Genomic DNA, 25,836 nt, shown 5'->3' on the forward strand with positions numbered 1-25,836 from the left:
CGACAACGAACCGAGGAGCCTTCGAGCCTCTTCTCTCCGTTCGACCAGCGGCGTCTCGCGCGTGTAGCACCTCTCCGCTCTCGTGTACGCTCTTTGTCGCGCCGCTGGGCGCGCGTTCGTTATCCTTTTCCACGACGACGTTTCTCTCGCTCTCGCTCGCGCGCTTCCACTCACCTGCCGCCATCTTCGTCTGGTCAACCGCGCGCATCGCGGTTCTCCTGGTTCTCCGTTTCCGTCTCTTTCACTACCGCGCGCGTACCGTAGCGGTGGGGATCGGGGTATTCGGAGTCACGGAAGTAGTCTCGAGTGGCGGGGGAAGCCGAAGCCGGGCGGGCAGCCGAGTGGGAGCGAACACAGCCGAAGGGAAGAGCACGGTAGGGGAACGGAGCGGTGGGAGGAAAGGGTCGCCGCGGCGCGGCGTGAGAGAGAGAGAGAGGGAAAGAAAGAGAAAGCCGAGAGAGGGGCGGACGACCCCTCTAGCCGGGCGATGCCACTCAACTGAATCCCCGCTCCGCTCTCGCGGCAGTCTGACGCCGGTCGCGCAGTCAGCATGGCTGGATTTTCGCGCAGTTTTTCGCCGGTCCTCCCGTGCTGAGGGCTCCCGGACGGACCAGTACTCGAGCAACGTCGCACTTCGCTCGCCGTCGTCACGCCGTCACGCGCGGCGTCGGTCTCTCGCCGCGTTAACGTCGTCACGTTCCGCCTTTCCGTCGCGAGGCGCGAGGTAGCCTGGTGCCCCGTCCGAGAAGCCCCGAGAAAGGACGCCAGATGCAGATGCTTGAACCTAACCTCCAAGCGCGAAGAAGACTGCCCCGAGGGAGCACGCTCGTAGCCGCGACGACTCGTCGCGTCCAACGTGGCTAACTTCACGCGGGATCCGCGATCTCTTGCGCGATCGATGATCGATATCCGTGTGCGCGAGGCACGAGCGAGAGACGTCGTGGACAGAGAGAGAAAGAGAGAGAGAACGAGACGCCGACGAGCGGCTGAGTTTCCGTGAGTTGCGTTCTTCATCGTCGGAACTCTCCGGGAGGCATCTCCGGTTGTGCCGTGTGGTGAATGTGGTGATCGACGCGACGGCGAGGGGGGCGAAGGAAAGACGCGGTACGCGGTAAATGACAGTGCAGTGAGAGAAGGGACGCGGGAAGAAAGGCTCCGCTTCGAGGCGGGCGGTAAATTTTGACCTCGAGAGGAGAAGCTGGAGAAGAAAGAAGAGATCCCCCCCCCCCGGTCTCAGGATTCCCTGCATCTCGAAACTTTCCCGAACGGTGAGTCTTTACGATTTTTTTATTTTTTTTTCGAAACGCGCGCGCCCCTTCGAAGATTCGACGTGACAGTTCCGGCAGGCCGATGCATCCTCGTTTTGTTTACTAGCCGGACGTTTAAACGCGCGTCGTTCAATCGAGCGTGACGATACGACGCGCCGCATAAATAATGGACCCACGACGACGCTGAATCGTAAACAAACCGCCGTACTTTTCAAACACGTGACGACGGACTTGGCCGTAGCCATGCAAGTGTGCGTGATTGCAGATACGATTATTATCCAGACCGCGCGGTGCCAGATGTCGATTGTAGGAGGATAAACGAGGATAAATAAACCGGATATAATTCGTTTGATTGCCGATAAATGATCGCGACCTGCATTTTTTACCGCGCGCACCTATGTAATCGTTAAAATTTTCTCAGCGTCTCATTTGAACGCCGTGTTTCGCATCGAACGAATAAAAGAACCTGTCACAAGATCGGTTACATTTAAGAATATTAAACCCGCAGTACGATTCCATTGTCTGTTTTCCGCGAAGAAACGTAATCTCTCTTTTTCTCTCGTTCGACGCACGTGCGTCACCTATACGTCTTTTTAACGATAGATATAAATCGTGCTTTTTATCTCGGAACACGAGAGGCGGTAACTGAGATTCGCTTTATTTCTTTGGGCGCGAATCATCGTCGTTCATTCCCAGGGGGAACGTTCGTTCTTGTTCGGCCGAGACTTCGGCGCCGCTTAATAAGAGAGTTTGAAAATCATATCGCCGAGCGCGCGAACACGACTCGCCGACACGTTTGTGTTGCGCGAGTCATAATCTCCGATGAACCCGAGACACGGGGTGGGGATCGCGAGGAGAGGGCGACGCGTAGTCGCGAATCCGCATCATTAAGCCGCTGCTGGCTGCGAGATTCTTGGATAACGTCGAGACCACGTCATCGGATCGGGAGGAAGACGAATGCGTCGCGATAATGAGACCGTAAATTCCACAACTACAGCTCGCGGCATTGAGCCGCGACCGTCGCGAACCGCGAATATAGTCCGTCTTCATCGCGATGAATTTAATTAACCGTGACTTGCGTAATTAAATATTCGGTCGCGCGCGGCGCGAAAGACACGCGCTTCTCATCTCCTCACATATTCCCGACGAACGAGCGTGAATGGAAAATGAATTCCGCGGTGTATATTTCACATATTTCGTATACCCGATCTCGTTCCGCGGCTTATTCTTAGACGCGAGAGAAACTGAATAAAAAAAGCGCTGAAAGTGCGATGTATCGCACTAATTGTTCATTTGTCGCAACACTGCGCTTGAATTGCCATCGGAACGAATAATAGCAAATCGAGATTGGCAATGAGACGTCGAAATTAGTTCCAAATAGAAACGAATGACCAAATTTATTCTCTATATTAACGATTTAAAATTACTTTTATATATAGGTAAACGAAAGAGGGAACGTGATATGATACTATAAAATTAGATTGATATTGAAGTAGCGGTAAAAAAAAAGTATACTCGCGTACGATATAGATCGTATTTTACGTGACACGGCGCATTCGCTGTAATTAGATGCCGATGCATCTGGCGAGGTGGGTTTTTATGCTTTCTCGTGATGGAGCGGACGGTTTACTAGCGACCATATTATGTCCCTCTGCTTTCCTGGCCGAGTGGAAGCATCTTTTCCGCGCTGACATGCTCGCCTTTAAACGCCGCTCTTCTTTAATGCGACGTCGTATATACGAACCCTCGTCAGGATCTACACCGCGGGGAGGTAGTAAAAATTCCACGTTTGTAGAGTACTTTTCAGTAAGAGGAACAAAGAAAGAGAGAGAGAGAGAGAGCAGGGTAGGCGAATAGGTTGAAAAAAGCTGAAGGAACGTCCGCTAACACATAGCAAGGGGAGACTCTAAAGCACTGTTTTTAGCTACGCAAAATGCGAATTCAACCTGCAGCTTGTTTTCCTGTTTCTTTCGTTTATTAAGTCACACGTATCACGTTGCCTCTCTCTTATGTTTTAGCGACATTACGAAATAGGATTAAAAACTTACAATTCGTGGAGCAGCTGTTGGAATTTGGGCAAATCTAAACGATTGCTTATGTGTATTGAGTGCGATTAATTCGTTATTAACCCTAGTTAGCCACACTTATTTTCGCGAGTCCTTATTTCGCCACACTCCGGTTTGTAAGACCGCGCTCGACTTTGTTGCATTGTCACTTTCATTCTAATTAATATTTTTAAGTTTGTAATGTAGAAATAATTGAAAATACAGAGTCTGAATAAGATTGTTTATGATATTATAATATCAAGGAAACTTCACTTGAGTTTAAACTGAACTTATTATAAGAAGAAAACTAGAAGATTGTGTTATTATGTTAAAACTAGAAAACCGAAAAACGTTCAGCGGTGCATTGGACCGGAGTGTGGCGGCGAGCTAGGGTTGTTAGAAACTCGGCTATTAATTTGCTGCTTTTCCTCTTCATTATTGAGTGGGGCTTTGAAATATGAATTAGTGACGATACAGGCGGAAATCTTATAGCAATGTCAGCTTATTTAAAACAGTTGCGTCACGCTGTCTCGACATCTTGATGTAAAACATTTATAACGCCGTTGAATTGTAATGAGCTGATGTCAATCGTTTTATTTCGCTCGATACAACTCGATACTAGTAATCCAGTCTTGAGAGTCTTGAGCGCTACGCACTCGTTACTATCCGGGCAAAGACATTTATTTTCCGCGTTAAAACGGAATTTATCTGAACGTTACCATCGAACTCGGATAGGATTCGTTCATCGACTCCCGTATTCGCCGATCGTTACCGAAAATTGTTCCCGCGCGAGAGACTTCGACGCCGCATCTCGCGTGCCGTCGACTTTCCGGGCATGCCGCGGAGTCGTGGAAATTCCGGAAACGCCGATCCTGGCTGGCGAGCCGTTTTCGTGACATTTATCTCGCGGCAAGTTCGTGCTAACATTGCACACTTCTTGTCGGAGTTCGGATGCAACGCCCGGATAATTCGCATCGAGTTAGAAAAGAGGAGGAGAAGGCGGAGAAGGATGAGGAGGAACGGGCGAAATGTGGGAAAAGCTACAGCGAGAGGGAGAGAGAGAAAGAGAGACTCGTTCTTTTTCGGGTTTTGATACGAATTACCCGAGTTTGCCTATCCTGCCCTCAAGATTACCCCCTTTTCACGGTCGCCTTCGGCGCGGGAGACGCGCTTCTCGCGTGATGCGAAAAGTTTGAATGGCTTTCGTTACCGGATTTTCCGGACGACGCGCTTTGCTACATGCAAATTCGGGGAGTATTTTCCGCGCGCGCGCGACGGTCTTTAGGGACTTTACGAGGCGCTCCGGATTGGGTTCGCGAGCCCACGGGATTTTACCGGCAATAACAAGGTACGCGGTGTAAGAATCGTTGTAATCCACATTATCCGCATCGATCTATTCTTAGCTGCCTCGCCAGGCATATATACGTTACCTACTAATCAAATGATGCGAACGAATCTCGACGTATATCTGAGCTCGACAATTTGCGTGCAACGCGATTCTTATGCAGTCCGAAGCACGTATACTATTAATGATTCGTCATGTCTGCCTCATGTTCAATTAGAATTCAGCATCCGCGCTATGAGTAATGATGCGGCTTGATACAACGATTACGAGATTATACGATTGCTTTAGGTTAAGCCAATGGCGTACAATTAGCTAGGAATTTACTTGCTAGAGATATTTTTAAATAAAATCTTACCCTCTTCTCCGTAAGGCTGTTAAAACAAATGAGTAATTTTATTGTTGTTACACATGTAATTACAAACTTGCGATATTAATTAAATAAAAATTAGTTGCATGCTCAAACACGATTGAATTAATTGATTAAAAGTTCGAAAAATATATATAATGGATAAAATGTGACACAGGAAAGGTTTAATTTTATATTTAAAAATAATTTTTTTATTTAATATTTCTATAAAACTGATTGAAAACCAGCAGAAAACTATTTAAAGCATTATTGTCTAAAGCTAATAACTTAATGATAAGCGAAACAGGATTGATATAAATCTTACAATAAATTAGAGAAGATGCCATTTTTGGTCGGGCTGGATCTTGATAGCCCATTGCAATAATAATATTTCTGAATTTTGTATACTTTTCCAACACAATCAGTACTATATGCGCGTTGATTGTATGTCGGTCTTAAAATGCACAGAAATATTATTATTAGAACCTGAATAGGGTCGAATTTGGACCGAAACGTTGTGTTTTATTATTAATAAATTTGCCAGTTATGGTCAAGGAAGTTTGGTGATATTAAGGTAGTTGTGTCACAAAACCCATTTTCATAGGAATCTTTTAAAATTTGAACAGCATATTAATGTAAACACGCTCTACACACACGTGCAAGTAGAAAAAGCTTGACTATACCAAAGTTGAAATAATGGAAATCAAACTTAGCACTTTTTACATGTATCGTAGGACGAAAACGGCTTCCTATATCACGTTTGTAATTGTAGCGATCAAACTACTCATAGGATTTTAATGAAAAACAAAGAGATGATAAAAAAAACTTGTAAAAATATTCTTACAAAAGTACAAGATCCTTATTTATTTAGTTTTGAAGCAATTGTTACACAAAGTACACAATTTGTCATAGCGGTGGACGCATACGACAGTTAGCTGATGTAAAAATCTTGCAACACTGCGCATATGAAGATTAGATATATATGTAGTTCAGACATTGCCGCTAAAGCTTTATGTCTTTTCTTTAATACTTTTTTTTCCATTAATTTTTCTTTGTAATGTTCAACAGATATTTTCGCTTCTATTTCTTCTATTTATTCAAAATAACCTCGATAGCATACTAACACGAGCGTCGAGAGTTAATCTCGATGGTATACTGACATTACTGACGCGAGTGAAAACAGTAAAAACAGTACAAGCTCATGAAGCTCAGTCAAAAGTTTTACACAGATAAGTAGAGTTTTCCGTGCATTATCGTATTGCAGTGTGGCCATTATTTTTGACTAATACTGTCGCGATACAACTACCTTAAATTATTATTAGACTATCAAGATCTAGTCGATCTGACCGAAAACGGCATATATTCTCTAATTAATTGTATAAAGCCAATATAACTTAGTTATTTATTTTGAATACAAATCTAATTTCGGAACAAAACAAATTTTTATGAGATATTGATGTGAAATATATATAAACCGATTTTACCGTCGATTTTTATAACATTCTCAAAAATAGACTAAAATAATAAGTATATTTAATTGGATAATAAGTTTATTTTCTAATTTGTTATCGAGAAAGCATCAATTTAATTGAACTTTAAATTGACTTTAAATTGAATTCTAAAAGCTGAAACTATATATGAAACTTGATTCTTAGTTATATTTTGAGATTCCACACAACGGTAATTTAATCAGGACTTAATTATTTGCATATTTAATATTTCGAAAGCCTTGTGTTACAAATACATAATAATAGTTTCTGCTAAAGACACATAAAATTAAAATAATAGTTTAAAAAAATTTGCGGTATAGTTATCTTCACTGTTTAGTTACCCTGTATAGATATAACTTTTCTTCAGAAAACCATAAAATAACATGGCGCAGGTTTATTTATTACAGAAATGTCATAATAGAGAAATATTTTTACTCGAGCGGCATGTAGTGTCCATATTTCGCCAAATAGAAAATGTTCTCGAGCAAAGAAGTAATCGTCCATTATACAAATTCGATCGGCGCGTGTCATTATGCTGTGCCGATCGTGATTAGCATGTCGTGCGCCGAGCTAATTGGCTCGCTGTCGAGTTGCGTCCGCGCTTGATACGTGCGACCGCGCTTCGCTCGTTCGATCGTACGATCGTCAAATCCCGTGGCGAGTTATCGTCGCGTCGCGCGTTTATCCGCTTCCGGATTCGCGTACGATAATTGAGCGCACTCCAGTTCATGCCACGTTAAAACGACGAGTTTAACCCGCCAATAGCGTTGCTGGCAGAGCCTACTGTCGATATATCCGTATAATGTCGCGATATAGCGACTCCGACCCGCCGCCACTATATACGTTCATCGGCCCGAGGAACGGAGCGTAGGCGATGAACCTCCTTTACCGCGCCTACGGTATTATCTTAAGTTGGCACCGATATACGCATGAATTCATCGCAGAGCAATCGCGTTTGCCCGTTGTGCGTTTCCCTTAAGCCGATTCTATCAAGTTTTCCATTCACGGCTGTGAATCGCGATGATACATCTCGTTTCTCGCAGTTTATTTTTATTTTCAATAAGTTTACTTTTATATGCATTAAACGAGTGGCGTATGCAGATATGTTTCTAAAATGTTAACAAGTTTATTTTGAAAAGATAACGTTATGGCGCGGCGCAGTGTTGGATGTGATATATATATACTTAAATAAATGGAAGCCTTTTTAATATAAAATGAAGAGATTTGAAATAACATTTATTCAGTAATTTAATATCTATATTTCTATAAACAGATCTGAATTTTTACAGAAAATAATATATTTATTTATGTTATATAGATATTATATATATATATATATATATATATATATATATATATATGTCGTAATAACATATATTTATATTTATTTTTGTTTTTTATTATAATGTTGAATACAAAAATTGCGTTAAATAATATTTAATATATATTAATTATTGAGTTTTTTTAAAAGTTGTTTACAAGTAATTTTAATTTATATAAAGATTTGAATTTGAAATTGAAATTGAAATTATTAATTCGAAACTGGAAATTCTTGAAAGTTTTGAATACCTATCTTGAATAAAAAACTTGGCTTAGATGTTTGTGTTAGACGTAATATGTTTTTAATACTATTCAAGACTATCAAAATATTCAAAATTTTTATAAAAAGTTTGTCGAATTTGAATGTAATATATATTTATCAGAATAAAAATAAAAATATAATGAAAAATTTTTATTATATATTTGAAATTATTCGAGGTGTTTTTTAAATTTATCACTAATATATTTTTCGAAATGCGTTACATTTTTCAAAATGGAATATAAATATACTAATCTTGTGCGTTGAATTATTGTTCACTTATCATTTGTATCTGCTTGATTTATTTAAATAAATAAAAAGAAAATAAGAGCTCGCAACATTTTAATATGCTGAATGAGATGAAAAGAGATTGCTTGGCATTGATGCCAATTAAACTGAGTTGTCAATCATATCGTTTGTATACCTTCGTTTCATCGCTCTTAAACGAGATACGATCTCGAGTCCTCTTAAAAAGTGCTCGGAGTGATAAATCAAACGAGGGTTCTCTCTCTTCGCCTTTGCCTGTATACCTCGCAAGAAGCTCCAGTCAATAAGAGAAACTATATATTTTTCGCAATATCCACACGTCACATGGCATATAATTTTCCAATCGTCAGGCGCGCGTGAGCTCGTCGAGGTACGCAAAAGACTCGTTCGCGTGAGGAGCGCAAGGACACGTAATTCGAAGGCGCGTACGATGAAATATCGAGATTCTATCACGTCAGGTCAGGTCGGTTGGTCCGTTTGGCCGGCCCTTCGGAGGTAACCATCTCGCGCGCGCGCGCGCGCACGCTCGGTCGATCGCCTCTCGATCGGGAAGTAAACGAGTTCCCGGGGCGAACGCTCGCTCGGTTCGGTCAAGCAAAAGCGAGGGAAAAAAGAATGCGATGGTAAGGAACGACAGGCGAAGGAAGAGAGGGCGGTTACGGGAAAAGAGAGGCCGGCAGGAGGAACATGATGGCAACACGCATACCTGGCGTGCACTGACTATCCGCCTATCCTGGGCTAATTATTAACTCGATTGCCGCGATTGTCGCACGCACATGCGTTGTTGACATAACACGAGAGTCGGTGTGTATTTGTCACTCTTGAGTTCGTTGACCCAATTAAAAAACCGCGTTTAACCGGTAACTGGCGTCGTTGCAGCCTCAGTTGTGCACCGTACGTTGTAGCCTTCGCGTCCTCCTCGCATTTTTGAAACTTTTCGGGAATGATCGTAGAGCTTGCTATTTTAGTAGCTCATACGCCGAAAAGCCAGCGAACAACAGTAGTTAATGGAAAGTCTTGGTAGGGTTGTAGCTGCTGTTATTTTTAGAAGCCCGTGGTGCGAATATCCAACTCGGCGGTCAGACGGCATTCTTGAATTAATTATAACGTATCGAACATTGCCCGCGTAAGCGCATATATCGATTATTTTGCCGCAGAACATTTTGTTCTAGTTCAAACTGTTTACTATAGGGTACTTACTTTTCTTCTTCTACCATAGCTTCCATGACAAATCTAAAATTAATCTCGCTAATCGAGATCTAAGTTATTTATAATTGTCAAAATATATTATTTATAAACAATTATAATCGTTGTTTACTTTTTATTACTTTCTGAATTGAGAATCAGTTTTGGTACTAAATTAACTAATCCGGATTCGTAATTTCACACGAAGGATCTGAGAGAGGTTGTCGACCTACGAAGATCCGTTGATGAAAGTAAGTGTAGCCACTGTTTAAATTTGGAATGTGGCGCTCCACCGCGACTTGGAAATACCGCCGCGTATATATATTTTTGCTTTTATATCACACGCACATATGTCTAAATCTGCACGTCAAAGGAATACACGTTACGTACAAGTAAGCGCGCTGACATTAACAGCGTCTTGAAATGATTATGCGGTTATAATTGCGACCGCGAGGAGCATTGAATAATGGGAAACGGGGTCCGTTTTATTCGCGGACTTACAAGACGGACGTAAATTTGGAAATAGAACTGAAATATTTTCTTTGTTAGTTTAGACGGAAATATATTTAATGCTCTTTCGGGCAATAAACAACAATGCGCGCGTTATTTGCATTGCTCATTACGCAGCTGCGCTATGTACAATAGAGTTGCGAACGTAACCGAAGGATGAGCCGACCGATTGAATTGCAGGAAGGGTGGTCGTCTGGGTTATAAATCATAGCCATTGTGTAATTTAATTACGTTTTCGGTAATCGGCAGCTGCAATCGATTGCGCTCAGCCGAGTGTAATTTGCAAACCTAATCGCCTGTTGCGGTCCGCGCGTAAGGTATAATACCAGTTTGTCAACTATATTACTGTGTTTGATAAAGTTCATGTTAACGTGTCCATTAATGCAAATCGCGTTTCAAATACTCGCGCGATGGAAGGAGACGCTGGGTGTTGTTGGTAAACTTTAATTAAGGCGCGTTGTTGAAAGCTAATCTAGACGTGTCATTCACCAACGACGATTTCTACGTTTTATTTTCATTTTTACTCCTCTCCGCGGTAGAAAAATATATTTTATTACCATAATAGGAAATGCAATTTAAACCTGTATTAAATTGCAAAAAAGAAATACATTTCTCAATTATCAAACTCGTTAAATCGATGAACCTATTGAGGAGCACGCAAATTTATCAAATTACCACTACTTTGCACGAATTGGCCGAACCAATCAGGCGTACGTAATAGGCGGACAATGTAATCGTCTTAACTTTGATTTTCCGATTGGTCCTCTTGCCGCAGACAATAAGCGGATAGAGTTTCTAAATTAAACAGTACCAGATCGGATACGTACCATCTAGGTACGATTCGGTTATCACACATGCAATTTAGTTTTATATCAAAAAAATATTTTGCGGTCCAGAGGAAGAAGATTAAAAAATTGTACGAATCAAATAGCTAGAACAAAACTTTATATATATATATATATATATATATATATACATTAAATAAGTTTAAATAAATATATATATACACGCTATATATTCTATAAGATTTCGTAAATGGAGAAATAATCCACGCAACATTTGCATCGGAATGTAATGGATCTTATGTTATATCGCATTTTGCAAAACGCTTCTCTCTGACGAGAGAGAGCATTCAACTGGCCATAATGCGTCAATGAACCTTTATGCATCCAACATGCGGAAACGTTTCTAATGTTTACTCGCTTCCCGATCAAGTCGCGCTTGGTTGCACAATATTCGCAGATAGTGCGACATGCGCGTTGCGGCGACCGATGCTGCAACGACGTGCTGATGATACTTGGGATTGACCTGACTGTGACGTGTGTGACCTGACCGCGGACGTATCTCGTCGTTCCCGAAATACCAATATTGGATACGAAATTGTCATTAGTGGTGCGACGGTAAATGATTCGCTGTGACCGTTACACAGACAAAGTGGGCGCACATACGAACCTAGAGAAAGATGAAACGCATGCTTTGGTTCATGATCGACCTGGTTCGGCCAGCCGAAAATTACTCCGACGTATCGAGACATGGCTATTGTCGACGATATGATGTTTGTGGAATGGCAATTTAGTTTGATGTATTATATATGTGGTTCAAACTTCGATACAATGCTCTATTATGGCGAATGAAGACTATATCGGGATCGATCGTGGCTCTGAGCGAGTAAACTCTATCTAAGGAATTGACAAGCGCACAGCGAATTTCGCAAGAGGTAAACCACTGACCAGAAATATCTAAGGGGGGGAGGAGTAAACTCGAATTATTGCAAGCCGTACGGACAAATGGAAAAGGGAAGAGAAATGACAAAGAGCCCACAACCCAACGAGCGGTCGCGATAAATAAACCGCAAAACTTGATCCCTGCGCTTGTCGAAGTAAAATATCGACTCATTTTCTCCGATAACTCGTTTTCGATCGTCCGTTTTACGATCAACGTGAATCTCGCGTCCATGCGCGATAGATATAAAGCGGCCGCGTGCAACGGAAGGACCGTTTACGAGGAAGGATCGCTCGCGGATCGCTTATAGTCGAATTTAGCGGACGCGTTTGAATAATCTCCGCAATCTGCGTTAGCTCGCTTGCACAATGCTCAATCAGTCATTCCGCGGCTAAAATAGATCGCGCATGTAAACGGTGTATTATACGTGTATTATATCTGTTTCGTGCACGTCATTGTCAGAGAGAAGCTCTGCTTGGAGAACCGGTAGATCAAAAGCCGGCCTAATATCGAACTCTGATAACCGCAACATTCTTTTATCGAGATTCGGAAACTGATCTCTGGACTAATCTCTGAAAATTGGCTATAGAATTAGTAGGTTCAATCTACCTCTGAGATTTCTTAGTTCTCGTGTACTTTTTTTTACATGTTAATTACAAATTTGGGAATACCGCGCTTACTTCTAATACGAGACGGAACATTATACTCAGAGACTATCAGGGCTCTTAGAAAACGGAAAGGAAACAAGCTACCTCGTAGTCATAATGCTCCATTTAAAAGTATTACGAGGCCGACGGTGAGATTACAGCTGTCGGCCGTTTACGGTTAAGTAATCGGTGACATAACGATGCAGTTCAAGATCTTTCTCCGTCCCCCTTGTTCCCGTCTGCCTGTGGGGAAAAAGAACGAGTCGATGGCGAGCGAGGGGAATGTGCAGCGGTTTATTGGACGAAGAAGAGCAAACGCATCGGCGACGCAGCTGCGATAACAAAGCGACAATCTATACTCAGCGAGGTGAAGCGCGCAAAGACATTCCCCGGTTACGTCCGACGTCGTCGTTCATCGATTGGATTTACGGTTGTTTTCACTCATCCCTGACGTACCTACATCACTTCGAGCTGGAAGCAGCTCTTAAGTATCGGTACCTTTTCTTCATCTTCCTTTACAGCTTGTCTATATCCGCCATCCTTGGCCATTATCGTTGGCTTCAGCAATTACATTTATGGTCGTCTCTCCTCTCAGAATTTCAGCTCGTGCGCTAATTTGAATAATATTATTCAATAATATTATATTCAATAATATTATTAACTTACTCGCTTTGCCGGAGTTTGTTTATTACGATCTGTACCTACTCGGGTCGGGATTAAATCTCGAGTAATATCGTCACGACCGTCTTGATCGTCGCGTAATTGCGTCGCGGCGCATGTTAGCGTTTATAAACACGAATGTCACAAGAGAGAAAGTCGACTAAGCTCTCGACAATTGAAAGTCTCGTATATAGTTTTCTCTATCTTTAACTCGTTTTTTTTTCACAAAAAGAAAGTATAATCGGCTATTTTTTAACGGCGCAAAATTCGATTGTTGCAATGGTTATATGGTCCTTTAACGCCCTTGAAATTAGAGCAAACGCAACCAAAATCGGATTGGTTTCAATTACCAACCACTACGGTTTTAACGCGGTTGTGGAAAATTTGTACGTTTGTTGAAATAACCGAACGAGTCCTTTTCCCCCTATGCTCTCGCATTCAGTGCGGTTTATTAACTTTTCGACTATCACGCGTTGGTATAGACTATAGAGTGAGTGAGTTCACCTATCCGATTTCACGGATAAGCGAACTGCATTGCCCAAACCAACGGTAGAGTATTACTTTTAATTGAAACCAGGTAAAATATTCAATTACGCTATCGCGACCATTTTGGTGCGTTTCGTAATAATCAGAGGAAGATTATTTCCAAGTTATTCCGCTGCTTCTATATAGTTTGTACTTCTATTTCAAAATACTGAGCTCATTCTACCGTTAATTATCTCGTGATCCAATGTTTAAAGACATTGTATATTTCTTGTTTGATAAGAAATTGTTATGAATATATTTCCTGCTTGTATATATATTAAGATCCGCACTGCTTTTGATATTCTTGATATATACTTGATATACTTGAACACAAACAATTTTGATATGTGCTCTTAGATTCAATCGGTGGATGATATTACAATGGCCAATCCGCGAAAACATGTTACTGTAGCGAAAATATTTTACCGCGATGAAACAGTCGCGGGACCGCAGACGGACACCGACTGTAGTTATGCTGGGCGAAATCGTGGCGAAACGTTTACAAAATCGGATTGTTTTCAATTATACCAGCTGACGCCGGCTCGGCAATCGCGGGAAATTTGTAGTTCTATTGAAACGGCATGCAATTTTTCGTTGCTGATGCCCTTGTACAATATCGCAGACAGATACCGCGCGCGCGTGTTACCGTACATTGCTTTCATCCGTTGACTTCAATCAACGCGAAAGTGTCGGGAAAGCCGATGTGTGCTCCAATTGCCGCCCGTCCGTCGCGCCCACGTTGATCTAACCCGATCCACGCGCGTACATGTACAACCGGTTTACGGTTAAGCGAGCTGTAAATACAGTCATTAAGCGCGGTCCACGCGCGCGAACCCACGCATTCGACACACATTTGACCGAGTGCACTGCACGCCGCGCCGTGGCACACGCGAAAAAGGAACGGTGGATAAACGATCGATCTCTCGTCACGCTCGCCGAGAGTGTATCGGCTGATGTTGCGCGCGGCTTTAAGAGCTCGCACTTCAAACGTGTACGCCTAATGCGAAACATCCATCAAAGTGCTTGCTTTGAAGGGCTACATATAATAGCATTAACAGTACAGATACACGATGTTCTTTTATTCAGGATAGACGATGATGTTACGCGTTTTATTGAGTGTTTCTAAAGAATCTTTTCGAGGTGCATTATACTCGATCGTTGAATAGGTTAACGGAGTATATAATTATTTAGGTAGTTTATTTTCTTAAAATCTCACATAGACTTTTACCAAAACTATACGATTGAAGATTAGAATTGTTTAAGCTCGATCATATAGGACAATAAATTTATTTAGTTCGATGTTCGTTTATATAAGTGATATACATATATAATATATTGCGAGTTAAAAAAATACATTTTTATTACACGAATATTGGAATAAGTTTTAACAAGTCTGCGATACATGTAACGTATTATTAATTATTTATTACGTAACGTGACCCAGTTTGTAAAAATCAATCTATTATGTGTAACTCTTTGAAAATTTGGAAATTCCTTATTTTCCACGATGCATGCACATAATAAATCTTTCCATCAGTCGATGTTCTAATACACTACGAACTTTGTAGATTACACTGTCAAAGGAATTACCGTCAAAGGACGAAGGGCGCTGTTTCCGTTATAGACGCCAGGAAACATCACGCGCGCGTGCGCTGGCTCGCGGATTAACGGTCGTAAATCGTTGCCTTTCGTACATTACCGCTCGGCTATGCACGTCGCGGAGGTACAGAAAAATTTGCCTTAACAGCGCGGGATTTATTTACGTCACACACACACACACACACACACACACACACACACATGCACAACTGCATTTTTCACTACTTATATTTATTAATCATCAACGTCAAATCGGGAGCGCAAGGTTTCACCGAGTAATCACGCTATCTCCTAAAAACTATTTGAGTATAACAAAAGAAATTACACAGAAAATGTGATGGATTGAATAGTTCGCAAGAGGAAACGAATTAAGATTGGTTCTGATGTACTCTATTTTGACACATTTCAAAAACGCGATTTTTGTGCGACAGCTAGAATTGCAACGAAATGCTGTTATAGAATCGATAACATGATGCAGTAGGTTGAGAAGGGAATTTAGAATATTATTTAAAATTCAAATCATATATGTATACATATTTCGATCTCTTGAAGAAATAGTAGATTTTTGCAGATATCTTATAAATCTCGAAACTTTAAATATAATATTTTTAAATAATTATATCACATTTTTATTTATTAAATTGATTTATTATATATTTATTTACTAAATATTATATTTTTTGTTCAAAATAATATTTTGCTCGAAACGCAGCCGAGATTTATATTGTATATGTTTTTTTTCACAAGTAGGGGAGACCGGGGCTCGTTGGCACAAGAGGCAAGTTGGCAATGCGTTCCGTTTATGTATTTACCTAGAGCGAAAAAAACAATGGAAAAGTTATCACAAAATATTTCTTATATGACATAGGTACTTTTCACAAAGTTTTATTTTAATCAGACAAGTATTACAATAGAAAAAAAGAAAAGTCTGATTCAAGAGGTGACAAGTAAATTTTCGAGCGTTTTAAAATATCGTATTAATGTTCTTCAGCTTGAGAAGTAAATCAAACGTGACGTATCATTAGTTAAAAGAAAAGTTTCTGTTACTATACGACATCTTATTTTGACTAACAATAGTAATATTTATTGTAATAAAACGACTGAAATAAAACGTATGTAGGGATGGGGTATGTTGGCTCATATCAAGACACGCTTAGCTTGACTTGTTGTTGCCGTGCGCGTGAGACCTGTTTGAGCACGTGATTTACTATCATCTACAATGCTGATAGAAGCATAGGCAATTCCACGTCAAATCGGACAAGATTTGACCTCGTATTTTTTAAATTGATTGAAACTTTTTTTACATGAAATATACATAAAATTAGCAAATACGTATTTTTTTGTTTGTCCAAAAAATTTTTTTTACAAAAGTTATGAACAATACAATTTTCGTCAAAAATGAAGAAGTCATCTACTTTACAAATTAATATCTCTGGTTATATTTGTCGTAAAGAAATATTCAAAAAACTATTTTAAAGCTAAGAAGGCAATCTTTGAAAAAAAAATAGTTTAAGTTACAAAAAATTGCAAATTCCAATTGTTATAAGCAATTGAAATGTTTAATTAATTTTTTCACTAAAAAGTACATATAAAAATTTTTTTTTAATAATGCTATCTTATTCTTTATTTCATTCTGAAAGTACACATATTTTTTTTATGAAGAAACGATGGATTCTATTTTTTATATAATTTTATACTTCATGTAAAAAAAGTTTCAATCGATTTAAAAAATACGAGGTCAAATCTTGTCCGATTTGACGTGGAGAATTGCCTATATATATTTATATTAATATTTTTATGATGAAAAAAGCTACATCTAAAATAGTTCACAATTATTTTTCTGCAACACAACGTTTTGATATTCGATCATTACAAAATAACTTTAACAGATACAATCTTTATCAAGAAGTGCGTATGTGTTATCCGTTTTGTGTGTCTATTACGTATTCATTAATTTAACGTGGATTTTTGTCGCAACTTACCCTATTATCGGGGAAAGTTGGCCACAATGCAGCATGTTCATATTTCATTTATTACAAAGGAAACTATACGGTATACAGGAGCGTTCCTAGCATGAAAATGTAAAGAAAGGTTCTCTCTATCATATTAGTACTGTTTAATCATGATAATTAGTTGTATAAAAACTCAAATGCCGAAATTGTAAAAACGGTGCCAACGAGCCCCGGTCTTCTTTAATTTATTATGGATTAATAGACCTAGTGATTAATCCTTTAACGTATTGATTTTAATAGAAACAAAGAGAGGGATTAAGTATAATTTATTGTTTCTATCATCTCTGTCTCTCGCTAAGATAAAGTGTGATAGGTCAGGGACACCCGGTATCGTAAGCCTGATGGAGCCGCTTTTACGAGCTTCGTCAGTGCCGGCACATACCGAAGTGGTACGGGTTTGGAACGCGTGTTGCGCGCTCTCCCGAATGCACGGACAATAGTTTCGCGACGCGAAATGCAAATAAACGCGACAGACCCCGTTAGAAGCGTTGTCGTCCGTGTCAGCTTCATAATACGGCAGAACTTTGACTCGGAGTTGTCTTTGACTCGAACGGGCGCGGATCTTGATGCTGCAGCCCGGGAGTTGGCGGAACAATTGTACCTCGGGACTCTCCTAATGCTTCGTCGAATTTGAGGCGGTAACACCTTTGTTGGCGTGTTCGCTCCTCAACGAATTGGTAGTTCCTTGGATTCCCCAATAGTTTCGAAAGTTTCAACCGCGCATTACGTGCATCGGTGCGCGAAAAGCGGCTTTATTTATTTAACTGCGCTGTAAAATGGGCAAAAGTATTAAAGGTATCGATTATGTGTCTTAATATATGTATATAATATCTTAGGTTGCATGTGTGTGTGTGTGTGTGAAATGTACGATAACGTAATAAAATTATTTAGTTCCTTCGTTTATTTCTGCTTACATTTTAATTATATCAGGCGTATGATTACGCATATAATTCATCGCTTAATATAGGCTGCATATTTACTGGTCAGCAACTGTCAGTACTGAAAATCTATACACGAAAAGAACGGTTTTGCTGAAGTATTAAAAAATTTAACTAGATCTGAAAATAATTGTTGCACTATTAAAATAATTCTAGTAGATAGCTGAAGCTGATGATAATGCTATGAAAAATTTTGATATTTATTAATTTGAGTGTTCTACTTGAGTGTTTTATTTTGATGATCCAATAAAATTATTTTCAGATCTGTATTTAGCTAAATTTTTAGATACTTCAGCAAAACCGTTTTTTCTGCATACGTAAAATATAGAAAAATATAAATTTTCAGTACTGACAGTGAATATCGGAATGCAGCCAAAGATGCAACGGCAAAAAATCATATTGGTTTTTATACAATAAAATCCAACGAATGTAGTACTTAATAAAACAAAAGATCTAAAAATATAACATTTTTTTCCTTCGATGACGATGACGTATTGTTTAAAAATACAATCGCGAGGTACACAATATTCTTGCAGCGCACCGCGCAGCAGAACCTAGTTAAGGGTTAAATTGTATCTCAAATTGCGAAAACTATTTTTTTGTTTCTCACGCAAAAGAGCAGAAGCTTCCAAACGGTACAAAAGCAGCGCCAACTTTGTCGTCGCATGGCGCGCACTCTTCCTTTTCACGAACGAGCGTCTGGTGCGTAATCTTCCGGAAGGAAAACTGCGAAACGAGCAGAGACGAGACGTTGGATCTCTTCGCCGATATCCACGGATCACGCTTGCAGCGTGCATTTCCTTGAGTAAAAAATGACAAGCATCATTGACTTTTTGTAGACAATGCTTGACACATACCTCAGACAATCGCACAAGTTTATGAATAGGTTTTGTTGCGATTTCAAAGTTGCGATTAGCTCTAACGATCGAATTATATTTAAAAATTTTGTTCCTTTACACATTTGGGAAATATTCACGCGCTATATGACACTTTGATACAGTATATTGATGCGCTAACGTTGACATAAACAAATTTACTTCAGGAGTAAAGTGTTTTTTGAAGCTATTACTATTGCAGCATTGACACACATATACCTACACAATTTATTTTGAGAACATTTTATATATTATTATATATTACTCTAATCTCTCTCTATATATAGCCTATTTAAGAAACAATTAAATGTATTTGTGGTATTTTAAAAATTCTTTTGCATTTTTTTCACACAAGAGATTGATTTTATGTCTAACACAAAAATGTTAATAATACTATTTTTTTAGTACCTCCGATTACTTAGCGTGCTAATAAGTATGCTTAAGAATTCTGCTACGCTCTTGAGATTAAAGTGAAAGTTTTAATAGTAGAAAAACCTATATAACTTTATAAAGCTTGTATCTTAAGCTTGTAAACTTCGGTATGTTTACCGAACCGTAGCCGTTAACTCTCGGAAAGTTTCCGAATTCCGTATCGAGAAAAGATTTAGCTCTCGAGTAAGAATGCGAGGTTTGTAACAACGTTTGTAAGTCAGGCAACCATGGAACGTGATTCATGACGTATATTATACCGTAACTGTACCCGGCGATCGGATTAAACTTGATGCCTGGCGCACTGGCGCTGCCAATACCGTCGTTATACAATATCGACGTGCCACCGATAATAGGTCCAAATTTACACCCTGCTACGATGAGATATGACCCTTCAAACTGACATATTCAAGACTTATGCAGGCTCCGCTAATCAGACATTCTGCCGATTGATCCAATTTTAAGAATCTAGATTCTCTAGAGTAAACGCGCTCTGTGTAATTAAATCTTATACGTTTGATAAATTATAATCGAACTTTAATATGAAATTTAACTGAATTAAGAACTTGATTTTTGACGCCATTCGTGTAAAAAATTAAAAAGAAACTTTTTAAATAACAGCCAATCCAATTTTAATTGAACTAAAAATTGTATAAAAATAGATTCCCGATATTAGTTGTCACAATGTTATTTATCTATCGTAGTGTTTTTATCGAGCAAAATTCTGCCTTATACATATAATGATGATTCCGATAAAGCTTTGTCTCCGATCGCAAGATCATTTATGTCCTTTCCGCTTCCGTAATTACACGTATCTCCCTCGATCCGGTGTTACGTAATTGGTACCGTTTATGTCATGATTAACACGCACGGGCAGTAAATACCCGTTACGCCTGGCTAAATGCCATCGATCTCTCGCGCATGGCCGAATTACGCGATTAATTTCTAATGCGCGTGCCCGCTAGCAAATCGACTCGACGACCGGCTGCGCGAGAACTGCGCCAAAAGTCCGGGACGTCTGTTGCACAAGGACATTCAAATTTTAATGGAGGACTTGCGAAAATCGATCGCGCGCGCTCACACATATATGTACAGGTGTCCACATAGGTGGACGATACGAACGTATATCTACGTCGCACTCGTTGCGCGCCGTTAATGACACCGGATTGAAGTGGCGGCAAAGTGGTGGACGTGTGGCAGTCGTGTTAACGAGTCTCCGATAGCGAGCGGGGTTGACAGCTGTTAACGTGCAATTAAAATGGCGAGACAGAGCAGAGAACCGAGGGAACCGCGCGGTTCCCGAGAGCCCGACGTAAAATCGTCGCGCAACGATGCACGCCCGCGTCTACATGGCAGCCGCGACTTATTGCCTGCGCGCGTAATACCTGCATCATTAACGGCGGACGCGTCGCGCACCGGACATGCCCGCCTAATTACGGCCGACTAAAGCGTTTGATTATCGGCACGTGCACCGAGATAATGGCGCTGCGGCACCCGTGCTCCGCGCGGCTACGTGATCGAAACCAGTGTCTCGGTCAACGCGAGATCCGATTAAAACGTATTTCGCGCGCGCGGCGACGGTCACAAAATCGTCACAAAACGTAACCCAATCCAATTGGGTCTCTTTTTATTTCGCCTCTTTTCGTCTTTATCGGTCCGTTTTAGAGTTCCCGACTCTTATTACCGTGATCTTCCACTAGGTTTTCTACAGGCAGACAGAAGAAGCGAGGGAGCACAAAGCGCAAACTCTCGCCCTTACATCATTAAACTTGTTTCGGTCGAAATACTCTCCTCTCTTTTCCAACTACTCTTTTTCCTGACATTTTTTTATCAGAATTGACCATCTTTTGACGCTGTGTGCCTCCTCGAGTTCTTTGACATCGCAAACCTTTGACCGGACTTTGGACAGCAGCCGTGATCATTAAGAACAGCTTAGCTGATACCGTCTCAAGATTAAATCGCCTGTGTTGAAGTATCGAATTAAGCGATATCATTTATCATTGATTCTTTTTGTGGGTTTATTTAGCTTGAAAAAAAAAAAAAAACGCGGCTAGATATTTTGTATTTCGCATAATATCAATCCAATTACTATATATGTTTCATCTTATATCGCAGTTCGACGATTTGTCGATGATGTATCGTCGCTCCGCCGCGCTCTTTCGTTGGTCCCTTAAGCGAACACTTATCACGATCACCGTAACGCCCCGATAGTCGTCCGACGACCTTTCGGTATTCTGAACCTATCGATACTCTCCAGAGATCGCGATAGACCTCCTTTCTCGTAATATTCTCACACTTTCCGGACTTTCCCTCCTCTTCCCGTATATTCTTGTCGCACTTTGCGCCGCTTCTTGGCGCCCGCCATCTAATACCTTCGCTTCTCCGCCCTCTTTTTTTTCTCTCATCTTCCTCTTATCCCATATGCGACCCGTCTCAGGTACCCTATCGCGCTCTTCCTCCGTCGCAATCGATCAGCCGGTACTTTATCACGACGCAACGTGCGCGCACACACACTTTATCGCCGGTGCCCGCGCATTATAGCAATACGTCAGTGCGGTTTTGCCGGCATCAATTGCCATTCAAATCAGTGCTGATCGTATCAGCGTGTCTCGGACAGGATAACTATTTAAGACGGAGGGAAAAAATGGAAGAACGTCGAAGACGCATTATTGATATGTCAAAATCGGAAGAACGAAAGAATCGATTGCTTTCTATATTTCTTTCAAATTAACACGTTACTTATCTGTTACGATACCAACGAATTTTGTATATCTTATCGTATACGTCAGCTCTGTGAAGCTGGCACCCCGAAATGCGAATTTTTTTAAAATGCAAACGGCATTCGTTTGTCCACGATTTGTCCACAACATTTGTCCACTCAAAATTTTTGTTTGTTCACCCTTCAAAGAAAAGTTATGACCAAAGTAAAAAATTTGACATCAGCACCCCCATAAACATTTTTCATTAATTTTCAAACGGGATACGATATTGTTTCGCCTTCGGCTCGTGCGTCCACTCCGCACCCGTGAATTTCCATCTTCCCGCACTTGTTACACAAATAACTATTGTTGTTCGACAGCGCAAATGATAATAGTCAGTTGTCAAGGAGCTTTTATAATTTGGTTATACGTTTTCTGCTCGCAATGTGTGATTCTAGCGTTTATACTATTCACTGTCTTCTACTGTCTTGTCGACTTTTAAAAATATAAATGTAATTAACAAATAGACCTTACCTGGCAAATACACCGAGAATAACAGGTAAATTTGGCAGCTATTATTGTATGTGTTTTTGAGTATGAATGGAGGTACATTTGTGTCGTCCAGTATTATTCATATTATCCCCGATATTATCATTTATATCGAATTTACCATTTATAATGAATCATGCACGAAACGTAATGTTGATAATTAATCATATTTTTTTTCAACTTTATTAAAGTAGCGAATTTATGCATGCACATATCACTCGCAATAACTCTAAAAGCTGTCTGCAATTTGTTGCGACAACTTTATATTATTAACGTAACATTAAATTATTGAATAAAACGAAAAAAACAATAAAACAGTAACAATAAAATGTTACTGATACAATAATCACAAAATTAAGCTTGGCTATTGAATTTTGTTATTGAATAACACGTATACAAGAGTATATATATATATTTTATTGCGTTGACTATACTATTTAAATAATAATTGAAATGGGAACCAACAATTGAAAATTTGTGTATATTTCATGTGGCAATGTTAACATTTCCCCGATTAGTTGTACCGAGTGCGCAAATATGTGCTTTCAATACATTTGTACATTGAAGAAAAAATTCATTATTTGCAAGAAAATAGATTTCTTTGAATTTAGTTTTTTAATTCAAAGAAGTATTGGATTATAGATTTAAGAAAACATTTTTTTTTAATTTAAAATATTTTCTTGAATTTTTACTTAATACTTCTTTGAATTAAGGAAACTAAATTCAAACAAATCTATTTTTTTGCAAATAATACATTTTTTTAGTGTACATGGTAGATAAAATAAGGAATAAGTGTGTCAAAGTGTGTGGAACAAATTTTTTTCGACTATAATGGGAGAATTAGAGCGCATTGATGGAGTAGTGAATTAAATATATTGAATGTTGATTTTAAAGCATCGGTACATATGAATATAGAAAGCGGATTTTTTTCAAATATTACCTCGAGATGCAGAGATTAACACGAGATGAAATAAAATCATTAGAATTAATCCTCGGCGAATCCCGCTAATCGCATTATTCCGTTTTCCTCTTTTATTCTATTCGGAAAAATTACGCTTGTTAGAATGCGAGCTGCAAGTAATAGTCGATTGTACGGTTGCAAATTATACGATTCTTTTATATATAACTCTATTTTTTACTTATATATTTTTCTCCTCTAGATAGCGTAATCTCTTTTTTCATTTTCATATACTCTTTTGCTATTGATAAAGCCAGATAGTATTCCACATACGAAATGTATCTGTTATAAACATCACCTCGTTTTAGACTTGAGTTTATAAAACGAGTGGATATTGAAAAGTTAGTGAACAATAAACGTAGTATCAAGGCCGCATCGCGTCACTAAACATTTGAAAGTTTTGAGGACAGAGTCTCCGAACACACTCGGTACAACGCGCTTCTACAAAACAGGAAATATAATAGGGAATGGAGCTTTTGTTACAATTCCGTGTCAAGGCTTTTAGCTACACGTGCTTGTATTATTAATAAAGCGGTAAAAGTTTTGTTTACGGCGAAGGCTTTCTTTGCATAACGAAGGAATTGCATTGTGATTAATATATAGAATAATAGATAATTTGTTTATATAAAAATTATTATAATCAACATTTTATATATATAAGTATTTGTATGAACAGTGTGAAAGATCTTAACATACAGTGACTCACGAAACTGATCAAATTAATTCTAGGATCATTGTTACGAATTTCTTTTAAAAATTTATAAATACGAGGATATCTGTAAGTCATAGATATTTATATATTTATATATTATGTTGATATATTGAAACATTGTTTTCATCAATTGCCTTTTTCAAATTAATTAATTACAGATAATTGTTGTGTAGTAAATTTGATCAGTTTCGTTAGTCACTGGTACATGATCTTTTTACGAGTCATTCGCCGGAAAGTGCGTGAATGTCGGATTGAAAAGATGTAAAAACTCCATATAAACTTCTTAATATAATTTCATATTTTGCTTATCAATCGTTACGTTCCCGTATAAAATATCGTGAAAAAAATTCATTAAAAAAATAATAGTCGTATAGTTATTGGGAACAGATATTTAACTGATTGAAGAATTCAACTCTCTCTCGCGGATAACAACGTTTTAAATGAAACTCGAGAGATGAACATCTTTGAATGTGATTTATTTATACTCAGAAACTTAACGAGACTAATTTGGAAGGGGGAGATTTCGAGCTTTATTTCTCTCCCGTAAATACTTGCAGTACTCCGTTTCGCGCGCGCGTTGCATCAATTGTAATTACGACCTAGTGAATTAATTTGCGTGGTGATCTGTTGTCTAATTGAATTTTATTTGAATCTACTTCCACTCCCGTTCGTTTATATTTTTCGATGTTTGCGAAAAACACCGGAAACGTGTCCAATATTTGCCTGTCCGGTGGAAATCAAACGACTCTCAAAACGGGATGCCTGGCTATTTAATAATACTGCTCAAAATGTTCTACAAATTGGTACTAACGAGGCATATATACGATGTCCTAATTATTGTTTTTGTTTTAAATTGGACATCAATCACGTGCTTGTTATCCCAAGCGTGCTAGCAGCTTTTATTTTGGGCGTAACAATAATGTGTTATTTCGCTGTCTGCTATTTGAGTTTCAATCATTTCATAATTATTTGGATCGCAGCGCGGAAAGATAAAATCCATTTTTGCATTAATATTTGAACAATATTAAATCGGCTCGATTCGATCACTGACTGCTATCATTATCATTTATTTTCCGAGATACTGAATTAATTGTCAAATGATATGTTTCTAATAATAATTATTCTGAAAATTGTAAAAGATATAATAAAGAGAGATATTTTGATACAATGATACAATAAGTTGAAAATAGAATTAGTTTATAAATCAATAAATATATAGGTAGTTATTATTTGTATATTTTATTATGTACATGTTAACAATTAAAAGATATAGCTCGGAATTATTTCGATATTATAATCAAATTACGGAAAAATAATGCAACATATATTCGTATTAATATTAACTCCGCCAAATTCCATTTTTATTAAAGCAATTGCGTTTCAACAGCTTGTTAACGAGGATAATTGTGTAATTTTAGAAATATTTTCTTTAGCTTTCAAAATTTATCATGAGATATAGCTAATCTAAATTTTTGT

General features: G+C 39.1%; 1 protein-coding gene across 1 annotated transcript in view; it reads left to right on the top strand.

Moving 5' to 3' along the window:
• Positions 1-514: 514 nt before the first annotated feature.
• Sfl (N-deacetylase and N-sulfotransferase sfl) overlaps positions 515-25,836 on the top strand; it is a 110,313-nt gene continuing 84,991 nt past the window's right edge. Inside the window, exon 1 of the mRNA XM_077416875.1 lies at positions 515-1,268. The gene's annotated coding sequence lies outside the window, so the exon portion shown is untranslated. The remainder of the gene's footprint in view (positions 1,269-25,836) is intronic.

Source organism: Temnothorax americanus, unplaced genomic scaffold, assembly GCF_048541705.1.
Source record: "Temnothorax americanus isolate GAGA-0224 unplaced genomic scaffold, ASM4854170v1 Scaffold46, whole genome shotgun sequence".
In the NCBI taxonomy this organism is placed as follows: Eukaryota; Metazoa; Arthropoda; class Insecta; order Hymenoptera; family Formicidae; genus Temnothorax; species Temnothorax americanus.